We start from the raw sequence: 7,356 nt of genomic DNA, 5'->3' as shown, positions 1-7,356 counted from the left end.
TTAACTAAAAATTCATCTCTGAAGACTCCAATGGCTCCTCCTTTCTCGTTGAACAAAGATCCAAATGGAAGGCCTGTAATTGTTACTGTTTATAGATGAATGATCAGCTCCTTGTTGTATCTCTTAACTAGTCAACCTGATTTTATATACTCTACTAGTTTATGTGTAAGATATCAGTCTTAACCTAAGGAATCCTCTCTGATTGTTGTAAAACGCATATTTAGATATCTTAGAGGAACTCCTAATATGAGCCTTTGGTATCACAAAGACTCAGGTTTTGACCTAATTGGTTATGCGGATATTGATTTTGTAGGTTGCAAGATTGATAGGAGAAGCACATCTGGAGGCTGTCAGCTTCTAGGTGAAAAGTTGGTGAGCTGGACAAGTAAGAAGGATTAATTTCTTCAGCTCTAAGCAATACTCAGTGATACCTAATTGAAATGATTCAATGTTCTTATTCTATCACTCAGATCTCGAGTAAATGTATCTTTCTCTCTAAAGTATGTATACTTATCTTCTTTTCTAAAATCTTAAAACCATCACTGAATACTTTCTCATTCAGTGATCAAAATGTTTAAAAGAGATGTATCAGTGTTACCTTCTATCTCTGAACTCTTGAGTAAGTATATCTCTAAGGTATATCTAATTGTCTTTAATTAACTTAAAACTATCGTTGAATCTTTCATTATTCAGTGATTAAAATATTTTAAGGGTGAAATGATTCAGTGTTTCTCTGTCACTGAACTCTTCAGCAAATGTACCTTACTTTTAAGATATGTTTTTCTTTTCTTAACTTAAAACTCTCAATGAACTTTCTTATTCAGTGATCTTATGTTTTAAAAGAATCTTAAACCTCACTGAACTCTTTTCTTATTCACTAATCTCTTAAATGATAAATATAATGAACGGTTATATTTTATGATGTCATTAAAAGTTTTTAAAATAATGGACTCTCTTTACGCACGTCCTTCTGCCACACGCGGTCCATTACTCTTCCACCCAATCACAGGATAATGACATTCAAAGAAATTCATCATTGCACATCTTTTCGAAGTGTCGTTTTCCTCTCTCATCTTTCTCTCTCATCTTTCTCTCTCATCATACCTATAAATATAAGACTCACCCTCTCATATTATTCATTAGGCTTACACAAATCTCTAAAGAACTTTTTCACTCGAGAACTTTGTGCAAAGAAGAACAATTCAAAAAACTCTCTCGAACCAGTTTCCTTCTTTCTCTTCAAGAAACAGGTTTGTAATCTATTTTTTGGTTGTTTCCCTTTCTAAGAAAATGTTTGTTACTTAAAACTATCTTTGTTTTTTTTAAATACAAACAACGGTCTATAAATCATTCTTCATCTTGACTTATTAACCAATTTTCTAAAAACCCTAAATCTTCTTGAAAAAACCTAATCTTCTTTTGGTTTTCATAAAAGAAAGTTTGTCTTTCAAAACTTTGTCTAACAGAGCTTTCTAACGTTAATTTGTGCACCATTCTTCTTTTCTATTCATCTTCTTTTTACAAAAATGGATGCACCAAGTGTCAACTTTACATTGGAAGAAATATCTTCCAAGCTTAGCAACCATGTCGATTTCCTCGACATTCCTGCAAACAAGCCATAGTTCGCAAATGCTGCCAAGTTTATGAAGAACTCGACACTAGGATTTGCTCTCTCCTTGAAAACAGTAATGGTGAAGGACCTTTAGCAATTCTGGTACACTATTGAGGCAAAAGAAGGTGACTGACAAAAATGGGAGCACGATAGAGAAATTCTTCTTTACATACAATAACACGATTGTGAGCTTTGGTGTTCCTACTGTTAGGACTGCTCTTCGCCTTCCCAAGACTGTCCTCTTAAACACATCGTCAATACCTTGGATGATATTGGCTACAACTGGCCGCTGAAGAAGGACTCGAGTACTAAACTGAACAAATCACTAACGAAGATAAAGAAGAATAGATTGTCTGCCAACTGGCAGTACCTTTTCTTGCACTTTACTCACTGCGTGGGCGACAATACTAGAGGACAAGACCAAGCCTCACGAGTGGCACTGAACATCGGCACCTCTGTGATCAGGAACATCAACGTGAATTACACGTAACTAAAATTTGATGACATGATGCTGAACAAGCGTCAACGTGAGACGGTGTGCCCTACACAAGGTTCCTTAGTAGGATTCTCTCAAAGCTCTCTTGCCTTTATAGGTCCTACAGAGGATGAACCCACAGCCATAGAGACTGAAGCTGAAGTCTATGACATGGCTGAGGATGTGAAACTCCTGTTGCCTGCTGTTGCCACCGTTAAGGATAAAATGGACGAGGTACACAATGCAATGCCCATCAAGGAAAAAATGACTAACGACCTCTCTATTGACCAATTTGAGGTACGTGACATCAAAGAGATACATAACACAATGAATACTAGAGTTCAAACCAACATTGAAGCTGTCGTTGTACTGTCCAGCAAGGCTGATAAAGTCAAGACTTAGCTCACTAGGCCTTATGAGCTCCTTCAACAAATCTTCCAACTCCTCCAACAACCGACGCTAGTCCAAGAACCTGCTTTCAGCAACGCTGACCATCAACAACTAGACCGGGTTGCTGCCTTCAACATCCTTCGAGCTGAAGCTCTCTTCTCCTTAGAGCAAAAACTAGAAGAACTTTCATCTCGCCTTGACCATCCTTCAAGCTGAAGCTCTCTCCTTCTTAGAGCACTGTCGCAAACAATCTGTAAAAATATGTATTGATCTTCTTTATCAATATATGTTTTTTTTAAAGTTAAAGTTGTTATGTTTGTATTCATCTCCCCCTTTCTACAAACTGTTATCTATAAACTCTTGTACATCCGGCGGGGACCAATAGCTTACAAAGCACTAGTTGATCATTTTTGGAAGATTTATTCAAGATCATCACGTTTAAAAAGGGAGCTTGGAGGATAATATTTCAAGTCCAAACCCTCTCTGAAGATTCCAAGTCTTAAAGGTCATTGGGTACCTTGGACTTAGATGGGAATGTGTGAAAAAGAAGTCTAGCCTATCTCTAAATTTACCAATTAAATGTGTTGGATCCTAGTTTCCCGATCTAGATCTAATTAATCAAAAAATATCAAAGAAAATAAGATATAAATTGGGCAAGAATAAATAACGATAAATAGAAAGATATCACCATCAATTTATATTTATCATTGTCATTTGTATTGATTGAACTATAACACTTGATATGAACTTCATTGTGCTCATGTAATGTGTGTAAGGGTGTACTCAAAAATCATTCAATGAATAAAGCATGAACTACTATTTATACACCTAAATTAAGCTAAGTCAAGGAAAACACAAATGGAAGAGTTCCACATGTAAAGGTGCTCTAACAAAATATATGCGGGAATGGTTATGCACATGTAGCTCCATACTTAATAATTGTAGAAAGGTTGAGTCTATAAGGGATGTTTAGAAAGTGGCCAAAGAGTCACTTCCTTGCCAGGTCATCATTAGGTTAGGCATCTTTGGATAATCAAGAAGTTTGGGTTCCAGACTCCAACAGTTGGATCTTTTTTCAATAGTTTTACATAAAAAGAATTAGGGTCTAACAATCTCCCCATAAGTATGAAAAAAAAATCTTTTTATCAAAGAAAACAAGAGGATAAATAGTGTCCTTTGTAAATGATTTCATTAAAAAGATAGAAAAAAGTTTACAAGTACATAAATCAATTTACATATCAACTTCAGCATTAAGAGTGTCCTATAGTTTTCCACATAAGTCACTAGCAATATAAACTCATTGCCAGGTTCTGTCGTTACTGTTGGTTTTCCCAATCACCTTGTCACGTCTCTCTTTAGCCAGCTAATTGTATATGTTAAGTATTTGAACAATTCTGGCACCTTGAAGAATTTCTTTTCTTTCTTCTCATTTTTATATACGAAGCCGAGTTTAGGATCTGTAAGAAGCATGAAAGAGAGGACATTCTTGATGTTATCGAGATGCTCAATGGGAGGTGCCATAAAGAGTCATTCAATACTAAGGTCCAAGCTATTTGGAAGTTAGTTTTGGCTCTGAAACATAACGAGCTTCCCTATAGTCTCCTTGATCTTTCCCAGATCTATGTTGAGTCTAATGCCTCTATCGAAGTTTCCATTGGCATAGGCACCTAAATCAATCAAGTCCCATGGGTTGAGGTTGATCAGGTCATTGTTGTTAAATGTCCAGAGTTTGTTGTAACCCCTTTCAACTGTATACCCCAGACACTATGGCTTTATGAGTGAAGGTTCTGACCTTGATCTTGTGGACCTTCTTGATACCTTCATTGTAGTAGACTTTGTCTCTGGATTGGACCATGCGTGCAAATCTTTGTCTCACCACATCCATAACTTATGGATATAGAATGGGTAGAGCCAAGTGTAGTTCTTCATATTATTTTGAATATAAGTATCAATAAATGTCCATCATTAGTATAGACTCTTTTGGTTTAGAAGAAGAGGCTTTGACAGCTGGTCTTCTGAGAGATTCCAATCGGCTTATGACCTCTTTAACTCTGTCTTGTGTTAAGGTTGATCTAGTTGTTGAGGAACATAGATGACAAAGACCGGCTCTTGTTCTAGTTGTGCTTGGGGTAACTCTGAAGTTGACTTTGGTTCTGGTACATTTTAAATCTTGGTGGGAATTGTTACCATATTTACATTTATTACATCATCACAAGTAGCAATATTGCTAGCCTCTTGTTCCCTTGAACCATCTTGTTATTTTTGCTTTTATGTTTTTGAGGAGGTCGCAATCTATGTTCTAGCTCTTTATGCATTTGGAGCCTCATTTTTCCCCTTTTGATGACCAAGTCCCCCACCATCGTCAGGGTCCTTGTCATCAAACTTCTTTTTTGTTATTGTGCCCAGTACATCACAAGTAGTAACACCATCTTTTTCTTTTTTTTATAGAGCTTTGCGATTCTGTAGACCACTTTGGTAATGTTATCCACATAATCTTTTATCTTTACTAGCTTCTTAGAGAAGGTAGTTTCATCGATATTCATGCTGTTTGGAAAAGGCATTTCGATTTTTCTCTGAAGGTTGTGGAAAAGGAACTCTTGTGCTTCTGTAATTACACTCATATGTATGTGTGTCTGAAAAGAGTGAGTAGCGAGGTACTTCTTGACCTCAAAAACAAGTTCATTGAATTTGGTCATGAATTTGGCACTGATTTCGTTGAACTTTTGTAGAATCGTCGTTTGAAGTCTTGAAGGTCAGCATTTGATTTTGAATGTGAACTAAAAGCAAAAGTAGAGGCATAAGGTCCTGTTAATAAAAATTTGATATGAATTGTAAATGTGTTTAAATCGAAGGATGAAATTGATGGTGCAGAAGTGGATGCAGTCTCTGAAATGTGCTTTTGGATGAGGTTAGTGAGGTTCTAGATAGAGAAATTGGTGGTTGAAACTTCAGTAGACAAGGCTTTAAACTTGGAAAGTAACTAAAAACTAGATGCATTGAGGTTCTAGAGTAACAGGTTATGAAGCTCTTCAAGTTTTGTGGTATGGGCTCTGGATTCCTCTTCAAGTTTTGTGGTATGAAACGTCTTTTAACGTAATTTTATTTTCATTATAAAAAAAAATTAGACGCACGTACCATTCTGACACATGCATTCCCTCGAAATTCCATCCAATCGTGGCTGAAAACGTGCTGACTTTTTCATCATTGCACAACTTTTAAGTCATATTTTCCTCTCTCCACTTTCCATTACTCTCTCTTCCTAGCTATAAATAAGAGACCTTTTTTCTCTCATTTTTCGTTGCTCTTACAAAATTATTGTCGAACCTCTACCTCTAAGACGTTTGCAAAGCAAGAACTCAAGAACACTCAAAACACTTTCAACCTTCTTCTTTTCAAATCACATGTTGATAACTTCTTTCTTTATTTTGATCTATTCTCCTTCTAAGAAACTCTTATTATGTTCTTTAAGAACTTGTTCTCTTGAAAAACTAACAAACGAGTTATTAACTCATTATATTACTGGTGGATAAGACCAAGCGTCCAGGGTTGCGTTGAACATTGGCGTTTCTATCATTCGTCAGAGGCCAATCAACTTTGCTAGTGTTATCTTTGAAGACCTAGTGTTGAAGCTAAACAAGGACCAAAGGAAAAAGGTGGTGCCCTACACCAGATTCCTGTGCATGGTATTTGCTAAGATCTTTAGCAACAAATACCCCACAGAAGAAAACTTGGCTATTTGCAGGCTTGGGTCTAGAATCTTGGACCATAAGTCTAAACCTGCTAATGTTGCACTTTTCTCTCTTATGGACACTTCGTGTTGCACTCATTGCAGTACTTTTTCATCTTCTTACAGTAATTTTTTTATCTTCTCCAACTGTGCCAGTATGTCTTTCTTCCCTTGCTCCGGTGGTCAAGACTAAAGAAAACCCCCCCTCATCTATCCCAACCACCACCACCCTCTCTTTTAAAATAACCTCCTCTAAAGCCACTCTTGGTTCTCTATCGAGTGCCAATAAAGCCAAAAGGGGCTACCCACATCCTTGGTTGTTACCACTCAACAGGTTTCAGTCACTGAAGCAAGCCTTATCCCTGAGGCAACTTCTGTTAATATCCCTCCTAGCACTTGAGTGATTTCTTCAGTCATTATCGTATATATGGCTCCTCTCCAATCGCCTTAGTGACCCAAGTCACTGAAGGTGTGAATATCAGCATAGCCACGGCTGAACACCCACTTCCACCCTTCTCAGCCATCTTCTCTTCTCCTCCTTTTTTCGTCTCGACGCATGCTGGTGATTCATCAGTGATTGTCCTCACTGGTGATGATGCAATCACCACAGGACCTGAGGCTTCTCTTCTAGATATACCTCAGTTAATGGAAGCCTATCCTTTCGAAGGCAACCAGGGGAAAACCAACATCAATCCTTCAGATGGCGCTGATGACCCCTTAGGTACTATACCATCCTCCTACCCTTTATTTTCTTCTAACCAAGAGCTACCATTTGCTCAAACTTTCTTCTTTTTTCAGGTCTTCTTGATGAAAAACCTTCAGCCATGGAAGAAGATTATAATATGTCTTGGACCGTATTACTCAGTTCAGGGTATTGAAAACTTACTTGATTAATTAGATAGACATTGAGTACGCAGCGGACAGTATGTAAATCAAGCARGWARYAATYAATAAGAACACAATGAAGAACTCTTGAAGAACACAGGGAGAAAATGYTTCAAAGGATTTTCAATAGAAAATATCGACAATTACAATAACGGAAGCACTACTAATTACAAAGGCCTAAAGTTGCTTTTATACAAGCAAAAAATTGCGATGACAGACCTAGACGTACTATTTAATCTAAGCCGTTCAAATAAAGCAGATTACAGA

This window comes from Cynara cardunculus (genome assembly GCF_001531365.2).
Source record: "Cynara cardunculus var. scolymus isolate 2C chromosome LG 1, CcrdV1, whole genome shotgun sequence".
NCBI classification, from domain to species: Eukaryota; Viridiplantae; Streptophyta; class Magnoliopsida; order Asterales; family Asteraceae; genus Cynara; species Cynara cardunculus.
Note: the sequence above shows the minus strand (reverse complement) of the source record.